At 33.5% G+C, this 17,803-nt stretch overlaps 2 long non-coding RNA genes across 2 annotated transcripts; both read left to right on the plus strand.

Moving 5' to 3' along the window:
• Window positions 1–250: 250 nt before the first annotated feature.
• On the plus strand, window positions 251–10,338 carry LOC131165460 (uncharacterized). The gene is made up of 2 exons (XR_009139578.1): window positions 251–564; window positions 9,858–10,338. It is a non-coding gene; the product is annotated as an uncharacterized LOC131165460 (long non-coding RNA).
• A 3,510-nt stretch (window positions 10,339–13,848) lies between these two features.
• Window positions 13,849–16,286, plus strand: LOC131165459 (uncharacterized). Its single transcript, XR_009139577.1, has 2 exons — window positions 13,849–14,314; window positions 15,015–16,286. It is a non-coding gene; the product is annotated as an uncharacterized LOC131165459 (long non-coding RNA).
• Window positions 16,287–17,803: the final 1,517 nt, after the last annotated feature.

Consider the following 17,803-nt stretch of genomic DNA (forward strand, 5'->3'; position numbering starts at 1 on the left):
ATATACTTAGTTTTGCGGCTTAAACTTGATAGTTGAATTTTAATTTTTTATTTTATATATTTTTTTTATTTTTGTGAGGCTCTTACAATACATAACATAAGCCTCAATTAGTATATATTAAAATATATTTATATCATGCTGACGGTTCGATGATCGGTTTGATTTGTCGGCTCAATCGGTCCGATCAACTCGGAGGCTTACTGGTTACCGGTCCGGGTCTTATAAGCAGGTTACTTTCCTCTCTTTCCTTCTATTTTTATCTTTTCGTTCTTTAAATGAGAATGGCGTCGGTCTGACGGGGGTTCTAGGTTTACTGTAACACAGATGAGATTTTGACTTTTGATTATTGCAGGGGAGCTAATTGGAGATTAAATAGTCAGAATTTCGATTTGGGCTGGACATTGGCGGTGGGAGGTTAATTTAAGTAGGTGTTGAATCAGGCGATAATGGGATTAGGATTTCATCATGTGGCCATGGATTTTCCCATCGTGAAAACTGAAAACTCAGCAGAAGATGGATGGATGCTTAGCGGGGTGACGTAGCAGTGTGATTGACTTGAAAAGGGTCGGTAAACTCTCTTCCTTTCATTCTACGTGATTCTCTGTAAATCTATGACTTCTTTTTTCATTTTTTCTCATTTTTTTTTTGTTGAAATTTTACTGGTACTGTGGACTGTGGATTTGGGTGTTGATAGTTTTTTATTGTCTGTGGACTTGGAAGTATATATCTTTGTTTACTTTTGTTCTGAACACTTCTGGGTATTGGATCCTCTGAAATGCTCATAAAGGTGCTAGTTTCTGTGGCTAAGGCTTACTGGACTGGACTGGGATCGGACTGGACTGACTAAGGTCGTCATCCTATCCAACCTTTGAATTAGGAGACCTAAATAGGCTAATTATCCAAAAGGCTAAAATATCCTTTAAAAAATATATAAAAATTGATATTTTAGAAATTAGTAGAGTAATACGTGTCACAAATATCAAGAATTTTTTTTTTTTTTTTCAAATGATGGCGTAGAGACCCATTGGACACTTGACTAATCCACTAATGTAATGAACCTACCCCTCTACCTTTCTTCATTTAAATACAATGATATTATCTCAAATGGAAAGTTGAACCCTAAGACTCAACCCCGAGAGTCTTGTATTTACCCCCTGAGCTACTCTTAGGGCATTAAATATTGGGAATTCTTTTTTTTTTTGTGGAAGGTAAAATGCATTTCATTGAAAAAGACAGTCATGATAGACAAGCAAGCTGCCTGTTTACTAGATTGTGAAGGGATTACAGATTCAGCGTAATCATAACAAGAAACATATCAACATTACTAGTCCATATCTGAAAGCAAAGAAACAAAGTCATCCCAGGTGAGTTTATGTAGCATAGAATAAGTTGTTGACCATAGAAAAATATCCTGCATAATCTTGTGAAAAACCAAATAAGCTTTCTCTAACAAGTCTTGAATGGTGGTTGAGTTCTCACTTCCTAGATGTTCTTGACTTTCTCTCTTTCTAGATCCCCCATGTCAACGTCGGATTCTGCTTGGGATGCCGATGAAGAGGAAATGGTGGTCCCAAACAAGAAAGGAAGAGGTTTCAATGAAAAAGGGGTAAAACAGTTAAAAATAGAGTCACCACCTTATATTTTGAAAACACTGAGAAAATAAAGAAAAATTCTGCAAAAGGTGTGTGAAAACCAAAAAATGAGCTCAAGAGCACATATACAAGGGGAAGGTATTAGTACCACTAGGATACCTATTCGTAGAACGGTTACTGCAATTACATAAGTGTTGCATTCGAAAAGAAAAGAGAGAAAAGACCCCTTTTGGTCATCTAGTGATGAAATTGCTGTATGAGCACTACAATATGACTTCAAGAAGCCCATAGTAGCCACTTTATTTTTTTTATCTTTTGAAAACATAGGAAAAATAAAGAAAATCCTTGCTTGAAAACAAAAAGATGAGTTCGGGAGTATGCACATTTATTTTCGTATTTTTTTGAAGGCAACACTTACGTAATTGCGGTAATTGTTCTACGATTAGGTGTCATAGGGGTGCTACTGTGCTAATACCTTCCTCTCACACAAATGTACTTCCAAACTTGTTTTTCTTATTTTCGCTGACCTTTTGTAGGGTTTTTCTTTATTTTTATTGTGCTTTCAAAAGAAAAAAAAAAAAAAAAAGGTAGTGATTTTGTTTTTGACTGTATTACCCCCTTCTCATCAAAACCTCTTCCTTTCTTGTTTGGGGTCTCCTATTTCCTTTTCATTGACACCCCGGGCATAACTCGACGTCGACTCTTCACATAATTATTGCTAGAATTGAGAATCTAAGAGTTCTCTGCATTTATTTAAGTTGTTGGAGCTTCCATGAACAAAGTAATTCTTTGAGTGTTCAAAATTACCCACTACACCCCCAACTTTTTGAAAATACCCAATGAGATAATGCTGCTGAATTTGTAAGATAAAAACAGATGGCCAATTGATTCTCCATCTTCTTTGCAAAGGATGCAAAACGTGGCCATCCTCTAACTTGAAGGTTGTCTTGAGTAAGGGATTGTTTTTGAGTGAACAGCGACATAGGATGATTCAAATGAATGAAACTTCGTATGGAATAAACTGGTTCCAAATCAACTGATGATGAGGTTAATTGTTTGCATATCCAATTTCGTTTTAATCCAAAATTTATACATTGATTTGATCAAGAAAGCTTTGTTACTTGTCAGAGGCTTAGTGCAGGAGTCTTCTCCCAACTCTTGGGACTTTAATTGAGTAGATACTGTGTAACAAATCTGGCAATGATGCCTCGTAGATACCTTTAAGTGTTTGAATGAAGGAGATATTAAATATCAAGAACTTCAATAAGTGGTAATAAACTTTGGTTTTAATAGGTGGTTGGTCACCATGATTGGTATTAGGTGTGCCCTCAAGATGGAAAAAGTGGGCGCATAAAGGAACTTCAAGCAGAAGTTATCGAACTCCAACACTTGTGGTAGATTTCCTATGCCAAGGATGTATTAGTAGAGCTTGAGGTCACCCATGGGAATAGTAGAGGGATTGTTAAGTGACTTTGATGCCTTGGTAGGAAGGATTGCGAACTAGAGACCCTTGTGCCCAAGTTAAATATTTAGAGAACAGTCCAAAGGGTGATGGAGCTTGAGGCATTTCAAGAGTGTTGAACGAGTGGATGCATTTAAGGCAAAAATAAATGGGCTTGAAAAGGATGATGCCTAGGGAGCTTCTCTTCAGGGACAACTAATAAAGATGGAGGGCACTCAACTAAAGTCTTACAAAAATTTGGATGTGCTTATTCATAACAAACCCATAAGCTTCTTTAATGAGAGATTAAATGAAGTTGGTGGGCAAATGAACACATGAACTCAAGTCCAAAGCCAAATACAGGTGATGAATTCCAAATTGAAGATGACCATGCAAATGGTTACCAAGTTGGAGATGAAAGTTGAGATGGAGTAACTAAAATTACTAGAGCCGTTGGCTTATGGTGGTGCACTAGATACCAATGTGTTGGGCAATTTTCTCTTTGACTTTGAGTAGTATTTCAACTAGAATAGAGATTGATGAGGTATGAGTGATGGCTACCATATGCCTCTCAATTGATGCAAAGTTATGTGGAGGATGAAATGCAAAGATATTCAAAACCGCTGTTGCACTATGAACACTTGGTAAGACTTGAAGCGGGAACTTAAGGCTCGGTTCTATCTCGCATCTTACCTCGGGTTCGCTACCCCCTAATAAATAAGCTCCTCATTTTCTTTTTTCAAGGAACTATTTTCTCTTTTTAAAGTTGAACAAAGGCAAGGTTCTTTTCCTTTGGATTTTGATAATTTATCTTCTAAGCTTTTGATTTTTACTACTAAAGATTCATTTTCTTCATTCAAAGAGGATTCCTTTAGTTTAAGCAAAGTAAGCTCTTTTTCAAAATTTTTGTTCTTCTTTACTAAAACTAATTCTTTAAATAATTTAACACAATTTTCGACAACTTCATCATAAGAAGGTGCATAATCCTCCTCATCTGAACTTATCTCTTTTTGTTCATTAGCCATGAAGCACAAGTATGCTTTTTCTTCATCATCACTTTCATTGCAAATAGTAGCATTCATAACAGTATAATCTTCTTTTTGAAATTTCCCTTTGTGTTTGATCAAGGGACAATTTGTTATGACATGCCCAACCTTTTTGCTATTGTAGCATCTAATGCCATCATATTTGCTTGTTTCTTATTTTCTAGATTTCTTACTAAAATGTTGTGTCTATTTACTAGAAATTTCTTGAAATCTCTTGCGAGTGCTTCTATACCTCTCATCATCTTGTAGGATTTCTTTAAATTTTGAACTAAATGATTTTAATGCCATACCCATTTCCTTCCTAGGTTTTTAAGGATTCAAAGTTGTATTTTTCTCAAGTTCATAAGTCATTAGTGACCTAATAAGTTCATCAAGTGTGACTTTGGTTAAATCTTTTGCCTCCTCAATGGCGGTGGATTTTGCATGCCATGACTCGGGTAAAGATCGGAGAACTTTTTGAACATTATCCTCCATAGAATAAGTTCTACCGAGTACTTTTAATTCATTTATGATGTGTGTGAACTGAGTGAACTTGGATGTGATAGATTCTTCCTCAGCCATTTTAAACATTTCATATTCATTTACTAACATGTAAATTTTGGACTTTTTAACTTGTAAAGTACCTTCATATGTCACTTCAAGTTTATCCCATATTTCTTTACTGGTTTCACAACCACAATTACGATTGTATTCATTGTCACTCAAAGCATAATAAAGTTCAACTAATTTGGTTTGAAAATTAAGTTCAACTAACCTTGTTTTGATGTCGGACAACTTCTCAAGTTGTTTTGGTTCACCTTTGCTATTTTTGAACTTGTAATCTCCCTTTGTGATGACACGCCACATTTTGAGATTGTGTGCTTGGATGAAGATGGTCATTCGATTTTTCCAAGCCGGGTAGTTGGAGCCGTTGAACAATGGTGGCTTGCTCACGGATTGTCCTTGGGAAGAGAGTGCCCACCAAATACTCCATTTTGATCTTTTACGCTCTGGATTTTACTTTGAAAAATGCAAGCGCCTCGCTCTGATACCACTTGATAAACGTCCCACCCGAGAGTATATAGTCCAAGAAGGGGGGGGGGGGGATGAATGGACTCTTTTTGCGTATTCAAGATTTTCTCTACAAAACAAAAATCTTGGCAAGATGCAAGCAATTATATCACAATATGTGAAATTTAAATCATGCACAAGACAAATAATAAAGAGTATAGGGAGAGAAAATTAACACCAGTATTTTTATGTGATTCGGCACCAAGCCTACGTACACGCCTTAACACCAAGCTACGGATTCCACAATCCACTATAAAACTCCTTCACTAACAGAGCAAGCCTTACGACTGGGGTACCAAACCATACACTCGGGAACAAATCCCTACCGCGCTCACCAAGAACCGCAAGGATCACCAAGATGCCTTGCCAAGTGGTTCACCAAGAACCTTCACTAAGTTGGTTCACAAAGAACCTTTTACAAGAGGATGGGTATACAAAGAAGCGCTCATTGATTGAGCTAATATCACTTAAAAAACAAACCTCACACTATTTTCCCGAGGATTGAATCAAACACAATTTAGAGAGCAAGAGAGATTGAGCACTTGAAATGAATAACTAAAATGCAAAGTGTTAGGTTTTGTAATCAAAGATGTTTTTCACTAAAAATGTTCAAAAAATCATATTAAACAAGTCTATGGACTTGTATTTATAGCCAAAAACCGCAGCTAGCTGTTATTGGATCGTTGTGAGCAAATCCTGAAAGAAACTAGTCATTTTCTAACCGTTATTGTGCTGGGCTCGAGACCACTAGTTGACGAGTACACCCCACTCGTTGACGAGCCCTTGCCATTAGTCGACGAGACGTGCCCTCTCGTCGACAAGTCACTTGGGCAGAAAACTCGTGTTGGCTACTGGAAACTCTAGTCGATGAGGGCTTTGTTTTTCTCAACCAAAAAGCCTTTTAATCACTTAAAAAATTCTTGGACAAAAGTATATGAAATATATTAAGCCTAATGAAGATTAAAACTTGTCCAAGTGAGCTTCCCTTTGAATATAGGATATCTTGAATAATGAAAACACATTTGAAGCTTGTTTTGATAACTTATATGTCAATATGTCCTTTAATGAAAATATGCTTGACTTCTTGAAGCTTTTGGACATAAGACTCGCTTTGATAAAATCGGGACAAAGTATGAAGATATTCAAAATACCAAGATGTTAAAAACTTGTCTCTTATGAAAACATATTTTAGTTTAGGATTCTTTTAACAAACTCTTAGATTTTAACTTTGAAAACTATGAAAGTGAGTTTGTGACTTAAGTGAAATCTTATGAACTCATGTATCCTAGTATGCATGCATTTTGCTCAACTTTTGCTCAGAAATCATGCATGAATCAAGATTAGCAAGAGTTACAAAATAGACCACCTCAAACACTCCCCAAATACATATAATACTATTTTTAAGCTTCCTTTGGTTGTGCTTGGGTTCTTCCGAGTATGTGTCCATTTGATCTTCCTATTCGAACGTCATCTTGGTCTGATCTTTACCTTTTGACCAATACTTCATGTATTCGACACTTGTACCTGTAATAAACATGATGTGCAAAGATGAAATGCATTAGGAATAACATATAGGTTAATATCATCAAAACACATAAACCATGATAGTGTAGCCAACAAGGTTAACACAGTTCTTGAGCTAAAACTGGGGTTCAACTCTTTTTCTACCAACTTCAATCATCAAAGACATTGAAAGTATGTTTAAAGCTTTTCTTTGGAAGGGGAATGATTGGAATTTCTAAAGATCACAAATTCAAGCGGTCTCATGATTGCAAACCAATACAGGAAGGAGGTTTGAGTTCAAGACTTTTCTCTAAATGGAACAAAATTGCATCTCATAATCTCTTTTGGTATATATACTTGGCTTTCCTCTCCTCTTCTTTGGGTAAAATGCATTAAGGCTTGCAAGCTCAAGGATAAATCTATTTGGGCAATAAAACCTCGTAAGTTTGTTCTTGGACTTGAGAAAATAACAAAATCTAGAGACAAAGCATATTGCTCCTTTAAAGATATTATTGTGGATGGTAGAAATACCTTTCTTCTTTATGACTATTGGTCTCCTTTAAGTCCATTGGCTCCTTCCTTTGGTTCTAATATAGCAATTGATTTGGGAGTCTCATCTAATGCTAAAGTAGATGATTATAATTTATGATATATGGAAATGGCCTCTTAGATAGTCTGTCAGAGTTGCTGAACTCTTCAGGAAAATTGAAGACGATCCAAATCCTGGTCATGAAGATCATATTATTTGGAATTTGAGCAAATCTGGTAGTTTTTCATCTACCATTGCTTGGAATGACATTAGAAACATTCCTTAAGCTGTCAATTGGGATCCGGCTGCTTGGTTTAATCAAAATGTCCCTAGGCATGCTTTTATCTGTTGGATTTGTATATTTATTCTAGGAACTCTTGACCGCATTCCAAAAATGGAACCAAGCCATAGTCCATGTTGTATACTTTATCATAATTCGAATGAGTGCAGCAATCACTTATTTTTTCAGTGCTAGTTTTGAAAAGGGGTACTATAGAAAGTTTTGGATTCATTAATAAAGATTTCTTGATTAGGATGCTCATCTTCAATGGATCTCTCCTCTCTAAAATTCATATCACTTGACTATAATCAAGCTAACTTCGGCCTCTAACACATCATCTTTAAAGAGCAAGAAATCAGCAATTTTTGAGAACTTAATTGCAAATCAAGAGTTTGTTATCACTCGCTCCTCCTCTTTCCTCCATTCCCATATATAGCAGCAGCAGCAGTAGTCGCCGCCGCATCCAGATGCAGCCACAACTCATGTCGGTGTAGGTGGTAGCTACCAATAACATTGAATCTCTAGATCCCATTGAATTTCATTAGAGAGTATTGTTACAAGATCATCAATACCTAATGAAATGGATGTAGCAATGGCTTGCTGGATTAATAAATAATATTATTTTATTTTATTTACTAAAAAATATTTAAATTTTAATTAGAAAAAAATGTAATTTTTGTTCAAATTTTTAGCTATAAAAATATTAACATCTTTATTTAAAATATATTTAGAAATACATATTACTTATTATAATTAATTTTGGATCAAACAAAAATTATTTATTAATTTAAATTAACATTAAATATATTAAAATTTTAAATTTAATTAATAATATTAATTTTTTATAATTTATTAGGACATTAATATGTTATAAATATACATTAATAACGATATTATTATTAATAAAAAATAATAATCTTGTATTATTTTTTAATAGAAAATATTTAAATTTTCATTATAAATAATTAAAATAATTAGTAATTAATTTTTTAATTAAAAAATATTAATATTTATAATTTAAAATATGTTGTAAAATAATCTTATAGTACCCTATAATAAAGGTGAGTGCAAATATCACTTGTTTTAAATACAACCAAGCACAATTATAACTTTCAATACTTTTCTAATTCAATACTTATTAAATTCAGCACGTTTTTTTAAAAATATTTCTACAGTTCCAAATGATCCCTCAATTATTGTGTACAAATTAGAACGCCACTGCCCTTTGCCATGCCCACTTCTCTTTGTCTCTGTGTCTTTCTCTTACCACCTCTCTCTCTCTCTCTCACCTTTTCCATTATGTTAAAATTAAACTGCTATGTTAATCCGCACTGTTAGCTATGTTATTATCTGTCAATTTAAATAATCAAATCCATTAAGTTGTTATGTTAATCATACCGGCAGCTATGTAAATTTAAATAATTAAATGGATAAGATTTAACTATTAAACTACTTTGTTGGTCACATCGTTAGCTATGTAGTCACCTTTCAATTTAAATAATCAAATGGACATGATTTAACCATTGAACTGCTTTGTTGATCATACCATTAGTTACGTTATCACTTGCCGATTTAAATTATCAAATGGGTAGGATTTAAGCATTAAGTTGCTTTATTGATGACGCGGTTACGTATGTTATCACTTGTCAATTTAAATTATTTAATAGACAAAATTTAATCATTAAGCTCTTAGTTATGTTGTGCCTTTTTCACACATCCAACATTTAGAGGAATCACACGGTTAACAATGTTAATGAGTGCTTATTACAAAAAGAAAAATTGATGAAACATATATTAGAAGGTCATATATTATTTTGTTTTGTATTATAGCATGTTAATTATTAATGAAATATAATTTAATTCTAGAATTGAAGAGAAAAATTACTTACTAATTTAAATTAATTTTGAAAATTAAAAATATTAATTTAACTAATAATTTTATTTTAGCATAAATTAATATTATAATCATATGTTATAAATATACATTCAGAAAAAGATTATTAGTAACTAAAAAATTTAAGGATAAATTATTATGAAAGTAATAAAAATAACAAAATAATAATAATAGCTACAGTGATGATAATCACTGTTATGAAAATAACAACTAAACAAAGAAAACAACAAATAATAATAATATTAATTGTTATTATTATTATAAAAACATTAACAACTAATTATAATTAGAATAACAATAGTAACAACAAATAATAATATTTATTTGACAGTGTATGCCTGGTAAGTGACCTTCCTTGAAATAGGGCACCTTTGATTTCCTTGTTTCTTTTTCAGTTCATAGAAACCATCTTTGCCAATATATAGTAGATGCTTGAGAGTTCTATTCAATAAATGATTTTTTTTTTTTTTTTCATCTAACTTATACGTTCATTTAGAACTTTGTCAACATTGTTATCCGCAGAAATGAATGGTGCCCAAGATGGATGTAATTTTTGGCTGCTTAATTTTCATGGCCATCCAACTGCAATAGCATACTATGCATCTGCATGCATGCATATTCTATCAAAATGAATGATCAGCTTTTGGGCACTGTCTGATCTTGCATGCATGCATATTCTGTGCTCAAAGTACAGCTTTACTTCATTGGTTCATACGGATGGATGGTTTGCATTGGCTGTGATAAATATTGGAATAGTCCTAGATTGATAGTCGCCCACTTCTGTCATTATCATTTTCCCTTTCTGGCTCGGAGTTGTTCCTCATTTGCATAGGACTGGGAAGTGACTTTGCACGACCAAGTACGTGCAGGAAAGCAATAAATTACCATTATTTATTTATGTACGAAAAGTAATATTACTGTCTTTTTTTTTTAGAAAAATGATTTGTAAAATATAGGACATGCTTGTTATAGCCCATGTTATATTTATAAAGTTAATTTAGAATGAGAAGGTCTTAGATTTATAAATGACATGCCCTATAGAGAGTGGAAAGTCATAAAACAGCAAATGAATTCTAAAACAATACAAATAAAAGACGTCAATAATTGCAATTATTCAGAAGACAAAACATACCAATTAAGATTGGGTAACATTCATTTCCATTAGTAGCTTATTTTACATTATATTTAGTATCAAAGATAAATACACGAACTCAACCATTAACTTATTCCATGTAAAAACTGAAACACCAACAATAAGATATAGTTTATAATACTCAATTCCTTGTTTTATCTAGTTTTATTTTATTTTCCTCATTCCCTATCGCACTAGAGGCTTATATTAAAGTGATGTGAGACCCATATCATTGGGATCCACACCCAGTGGTCCAAATTATACCTTTTATTTGTTTGAAACCAAGTTTTAATATGACATTTATAATTAGTTACTTTTGAATCTTTTCTTCCTTACAATTTTTCTTGATTTTTCTGCACCATCAATCGTCTATGAAAGTTCCTTACATAATATGAAAGGGTCATTCTTACATTAACGCACATTCATCATCATCGTCAAATATATGCATATGTACGTATTAATTTTTCTACAGCTGGAGAATTATCAAATTCAAGTTAACTCTACATAAACTAAGATTCAAAAGTATGAATGAAAGAAAACCGTGACTATTAATATACTTGAAGTGGGGTTCTATGGATCATTTTGAGCAATTTGTATTTACATTTTGTCCTTTTTTGAAAATTTTTAAATAAGATAAATAAATAAAAATTCTATACAAATTCAACTGATTGTATTGAATCAATTTAGTTCAACTAGCCTATAATATTTTTTGGGTCATCTCTATTATTAACTAAAGGAATTAATAAATTTTAAATAATTTCAAAATTTTGATTATTTTTTAAAAAATATCTTGATTATAATTTATTTTATAATTACAATATTTATAAACCATAATAATATAAATAATTTAATAAAATAATTTTACCTTAAAATTTAAATCTAATTTATTTATTTTTTACTTTTTTTTAAAAAAAATAAATAAATAAATTTGATTATGTGACATGAGTTGCATACGACGACAACTATTATAAATGATCTGTTTTTCAGAGTTTTTTTACCAAAATATTATTAAAAAAAATCAATAAACACAAATATGAAGGAAATTTAGAAAATTTGCACAAATATACCCAACTGGCTTTCCAAAAGTCAGTTTGGGCTTTAAAAAAAAAAAAGTCAGCCGCAATTCTTGACTGCGAAAATAAAATGAAATAAAAATTGAGAACCAACTTTCCAAAAGTCGGTTTGGGTTAAAAAAAAAAAAAAAGTCAGTTACAATTCTTGTATGCCAAAATAAAAAATAAAAATAAAAATAAAAATAAAAATTGAGAATCGACTTTTCAAAAGTCACCCCCCCAAAAACCAAATCCCAACTCCCCACCCAAAATCAAATAATAAAATATATATTATTTTTAATTTAAATAATAATATAATATATATTATTTTTAAAATTTTAAGATTTAAATAAAAATTTGTAAATAAAAAAAATTTAGTGTCATTTAATATAAAAAATATTTTCTACTTTTTATTTATTTTTCATATGAATTAAAAAAAGTAAATTAATTTTTTAATTTCAAAATATTATATAAAAATGAATACAATAACAAAAAAATTGAAATAATCTACTTTTAAAAATAATAAGACAAAAAGGACATCTTACTTCCTAATTACATAAAAAAAATTATTTAAAAAAACTAACTTCCATTTTTTCCTCAAAATAGAAAATTTGTCTCTAATTTTAATTAATCTTTCATTTCCTTGCTATTCTATTTTTCTTTCGAACCAAATAGGACCAATGTACTACAATTGAATCAATCATCTCTACTACCAGTACAGCCCGAAGGGAGCTGTGTGGGGCAATATCGTTTGAGCTCACTCCATCTCCAAGGACCTCATCAACTAGGTCACCCACGAATTCCTACTTGGCAAATAGGAAGCAGAGTGGAATTCATGACCGTTGGCATGTGAGTCCCGTGTGGGATGCGCGGAAGTGAGCTAGTAGACCCATGTGGCTCTAAATAAATGAGTTTTTTACTTCAAATCCCCCCAGTTCTGCTCCTACCTCCCCTCTTGAAAGTGAGAATCATAATTTTTTTAAAAAATTTAAATAATAAAATATATATTATTTTTCAAATTTTAATATTTAAATAAAAAGTTATAAATAAAAAACATATTTTTAAGTGTCATTTAATACAAAAATATTTTTTACATTTTATTTATTATTCAAATGAATTAAAAAAAGTAAGTTAATTTTTTAATTTCAACAAACTATATAAAAACAAATACAATAATAAAAAAATTTGAAATAATTTACTTTTGGGAATATTAAGACAAAAATTGACATTTTACTTCCTAATTACATAAAAAATTATTTAATATATATTTAAGAATGAAAAAATTATTTAACATATTATTTGATGTATATTTTATATAGAAAAATTTTAAAAATATTTTTTACGACTTTTCAAAAGTTGGTTTGGATTAAAAAAATAAAACAAAACAAAACAAAAAACTTGCACAAAAATCTAGGCTAAAAAAACAATTAGAATGAAATAATTGAATGGAAGAAAAATGTAATGAAATAAAAAAAAATTATAACATGTGTTTCACGTGTTCTCCCATCACCGATGTGTCTAACCCGTGCCGCCCACGCACCACAACTGGATAAAAATTCGGGCATTCCCACATTCCGATTTTTGGAGTATAGTGGAGTAGGTGTTTCGCCTTGACCCAATTCACGAAATCTCTACTTTGGTACAAGTAGGTCATTCCCTGGTGCTTTCTTCGGCTGTCGATGACCATTCTCCAATGCTCATCTCATCCGATCCAGCCCGTGGTCGGGTCACGGAACGCTCTTGTGTTCATGTTCAGGATGGGAACCACAAGGGGGTTGTCGTCGAGTTTGATCCATTCACGGAGATACGGGTCGGATAGGTTAGCGGGTACGGTGTAGTTTTGGACCTGTCTGTTCTGGGGGTCGAGTCTAGTGTAGAGGATGACGAATTTTTTGCTTAGGAGGATGGTGGTAGATCCGGACCAGCACCCATTTATGTCGAAGGGATTGGATGGGTATTTAAATCTTAAAATTTTAAAAATAATATATATTTTATTTTTTTATTTTGGGTGGGGGGTTGGGATTTGGTTTTTGGAGGGGTGACTTTTGAAAAGTCGGTTCTCAATTTTTTTTTTTTTTATTTTGACAGTCAAGAATTGCGACTGAATTTTTTTTTTTTTAAATCCAAACCGACTTTTGAAAATTCGGTTCTTAATTTTTTATTTTTTATTTTGACAATAAAGAATTGCGGCCTTTTTAAAAAAAAAAAGCCCAAACCGACTTTTGGAGAGTGGATTGGTACATTTATGTAAATTTTTCTAATTTCCTTCCTATTTGTGTTTTTTGATTTTTTTTTTATATAATATTTGGGTAAAAAACTCCTGTTTTCCACAGGCCCACTTTCATTTCCCCATCCTCCTAAAACCTCTCGAGCCAAAGTGGATGTTGATACGATGGCTCTGCTGCCACCTCCTGTCGGCCACTACGTTCTTTTCTTTTTCTAAAAATATCTTTAAATCCTCTCTCTCTCTCTCTCTCTCTCTCTCTGGTAACGGTGAATGGCATCGTATTGCGGGGGTTTCAAGGATTACTTCGCTGTATCAATGACGAGATTTGATTATTCCCGCGGGGAAAGGGGGTGCTTTCTACAAAATTATAGTCTAAATAGTCGAGAAGTTCGATTTGGGCTGGAGATTGACGATGAGAGGTTTATCTAGAAGTGGCTGTTGATGTTCTTGGCTGCGATGGTGATGAGGATGGCCATGGATTTTCCCATTGTGAAAACGCAACTGTAGATCGTTGGATGCTTTGTGGATTGACCTACCAGTGTGATTGACTTGAATAGGCTGGTAAATGGTAAATCTCTTCCTTTCAATCCCTCCGATTCCCTATAAATCCCTAATATTTGCTTTTTTCTTTTGTAATTCTTCTCATTTAGTGTTGAAAATTTACGGTACTGCGGATTGCGTGGATTTGGGTGTTGATGGTTTTTGGATATCTGTGGAATTGGAATTATGTCTTTGTTTACTGTTGTTCTGAACACTGTATGTGTGTCTCCGTTCTCAATTTAGTGCATGCGCACTCGCTCGCCCTCGCTTTTCTGGTATGCTCCAGCTGATGCATCAGTGAAATTGTGATTTAGGATTGTGTAAGAAATTTCCTTGTGTTCATGAAAGAATTTTTGGGTACTGGGTCCTTTGAAATGCTCAGAATGTTGCTACATTGCTTAGCATGCGTTTGTGGCAAAATTAAGGATGCAGAGCACTGAGTGTAATGGAGTAGAAGCATAGGAAATTAGTATGTCTGAAAGAACCACATGTCTCTCCTTAATTAGCAATTTTCACTCTAATAGGAATTTTCAAACTTGCAGGTGTACAGTGACTACAGTCTTATTCTATGAATTATTCTTGTGGATTAGTTGTTTACTATGTGTTTGTATTAAGAATGCTTGTTTTATGTCATACTTACCCCTTGTGTGCTTGTGTTTTTTTTTTATATAGTAATTGAGTCATTTACTTCATGGCGTATGCGATTTATGTAATGCTTGTGCGTGCAGGCTTGATCAAGTGATCTTTGGCTGACTTGTTTGGAGGCCAAAAGAAGTGCTTTATGAATTCAATAGGTGGAAGCAAACTTTGATCTGTGACAGGTTGATCACTATGAGTGGTACAGGGAGGATCACCAAGACCAGAAAAAATGAGCGTCTTAAGGAACTTCAGGCAAAAATTAAGGAACTCTAAACACTTGTGGTGGAGCTTTCCAATGCTGAGGATGTACCAGCAGAGCTTGAGACCACCCATGGGAACACTAGAGGGACTGCGGAGCCACTTGATGCCTTGGAAGGATTGCTGAAATGGAGACCCTTGTGGCTCAAATATAATTTAGAGAACAGGATAATGCAGCTTGAGGCCTTTCAGAGCAGTATTGATTAAGTGGATGCATTTGGGGCAAAAATAAACGAGCTTGAAATGATGATGCCTAGACTAACTTCTCTTCAGGGACAACTAAAAGAGGTGGAGGCCACTGAACAACGTAAGCTTTCTGAAAATTTTGATATGCTTGCTCGTAACGTCAAAGAATCCACAAGCTTCTTCAATGAGAGATTGAATGAGTGGACAAATGAATACATAGGCTCAACTCCAAAGCCAAGTGCAAGAGTTGGATTGAATATGACTAAGCAAATGGTAACAAGTTGGAGGCGAAAGTTGAGATGGAGAAGCTGAAATTGCCACGGCCACAGGCTTCTGGGGGTGCAGGATATGGCAATACGGTGGATGATTTTCTCTTTGACTTAGAGATGCATTTCAAGGCAGCTAGAATCGAAACTGACAAGGCAAGAGTGGCACTGGCTTTCATATATCTCATTGGTGAAGCGAAGGCATGGTGGAGAAGGAAATACGAAGACATCCAAAACCACCAATGCACTATGAAGTACGAACAATTGGGAAGACTTGAAGCGGGAACTTGTGGCACGTTTCAGTCCCGTGTCTAGTGATTTGGCCCCCACCTTCAACATATCCACACTTGGGTCCCAGTGGAAATTGAAATTGTGACTGAATTGTTGGGTGTCTTATGTATTTTGAGCAATTGAACATTAATGGTGTTGAGTGTGATTGTGTGTGAGAATAAAATTAAATGCATAGAGTACGTAGTAAACTGAAAGAGGAGGTGAGGGCAGGCATATCTGCTTGTGCTTGTTCGATCACTGTGGTGCCTTAATTCCTTTTATTTTTCTTCCTATCCCAAACATTGCTCAGAGTTTTTAACTACATGTCTCTTTGTGAATTTGGCATCCCTTCTATGGATTAATGTTGACTGATTTTCCACACATGCAGCATATTTTCCTTTTACTTCCCATATATCTTTCTCTTTCATTTTTTTGGATTCACGTGGAAATTCCAGCCATCGACGAACCCTTTGGACCCCTCGGTGCGGCACCAAGCCCATGGGGTGGCGGCCTTACCCCTTGGTTCACCACCTGGGTTAATTGGATGTTGTCACAGCTTAAACACACTCGGGCCGGACATTTGGGATCCGGCTCTTCTCCACCGGGGGCAACAAAGTGCACCATGACTTTATCTCCGCCGGGAATTGAACCTCAATGCTCCGTATGAACCCGCCTGCTTTACCATTGCACCAATGCCCCGGGAGCATATCTTTCTTTTCTTGCAATGGTTATTGATGGAGTGTTGCCAGCTAGTTTTGTGTTTAATTTGTCATTTTCTTGAAATTGTGAGGGTAATAATTGAATTTTTGAAGAATCATTTGAATTGGATAATCATACCAAACCATTAAGAAATGAGACTAGCAAGTAGTTGGAGAGCTTGGATTGGTTTAATATTACAAAAATACAAGACAAAGATACGTTCTTATTTTGTGGACAAGAATATATATAGTCTAACTCTAACTATTCATCATTACACTGAAAAAAATGAAAAGAAGCCAATGGTTGCAAGTTGTTGATACTTGATCTAGTACACCAACTCTCAAAAGTGTCCATAATGTGGGGAGGATCCCTTAATTTTATGGAGATCCATTGCGTATCCATAAAACTACACTGTCAATCCATTCATGAAATAATTGACATAAATCTTTTAGAGTGGGGGGCTCTCGATCACCATAAATTGATGGGAAGAAAATTGGTAGGCAAAGAAGAAGAAAAAGTACACAGATGACAAAGATGATCCATGCAAGGATCGGAACCAACATCAACAATAGAAATACTAAAGCAATAGCCCCTAGGATGAGAGTGACAATATTCATAAATTTTGGTAGGTCATAATTTTGTATGTTCTAAATTTGGGGTACTAATATATTCGCTATTAAGACTAAGGTGTAGAGGACAATAAATAAAATGAAAGATGACATTACTATGTTGTGTTTTTCAAACGGGCTACTATCATTTTTGTCATTAGGGCTGAATTTAAATTGGAGAAGAGAAGTAAGTATTGCAATTAGAGCAACAAAAGCAGCGTTGGCAGCTGCAGTAGACAAACTCCACTCTTGCTTATTATCACTGCACATAGCCAAAAGAAGAAAAAAATGAAGTAAATTATTTAGAAAGAAAATTTGCAAAAAAAAAAACCATATACATTTGCAGGATTGAAGTTTATATATTTGATTTGTTGTGTAGGAACGAAGAGAAACTAAAAATACTAGCTACATTTTCATACTTTAAGCTTGTTTCAAATTGGGAAAATATGAGAGAAAGGAAAAGAAAATCTAAAAAAAATTTAATTTTTCATATTTGGTTATCAAGGAAATTAATATATATATATATATATATATATATATATATCAAATCAATCAATAAAAAAATGGTTTTATATACAATTAACATTTTAT

The sequence above is a fragment of the Malania oleifera genome, chromosome 10, assembly GCF_029873635.1.
Source record: "Malania oleifera isolate guangnan ecotype guangnan chromosome 10, ASM2987363v1, whole genome shotgun sequence".
Lineage (NCBI taxonomy): Eukaryota > Viridiplantae > Streptophyta > Magnoliopsida > Santalales > Ximeniaceae > Malania > Malania oleifera.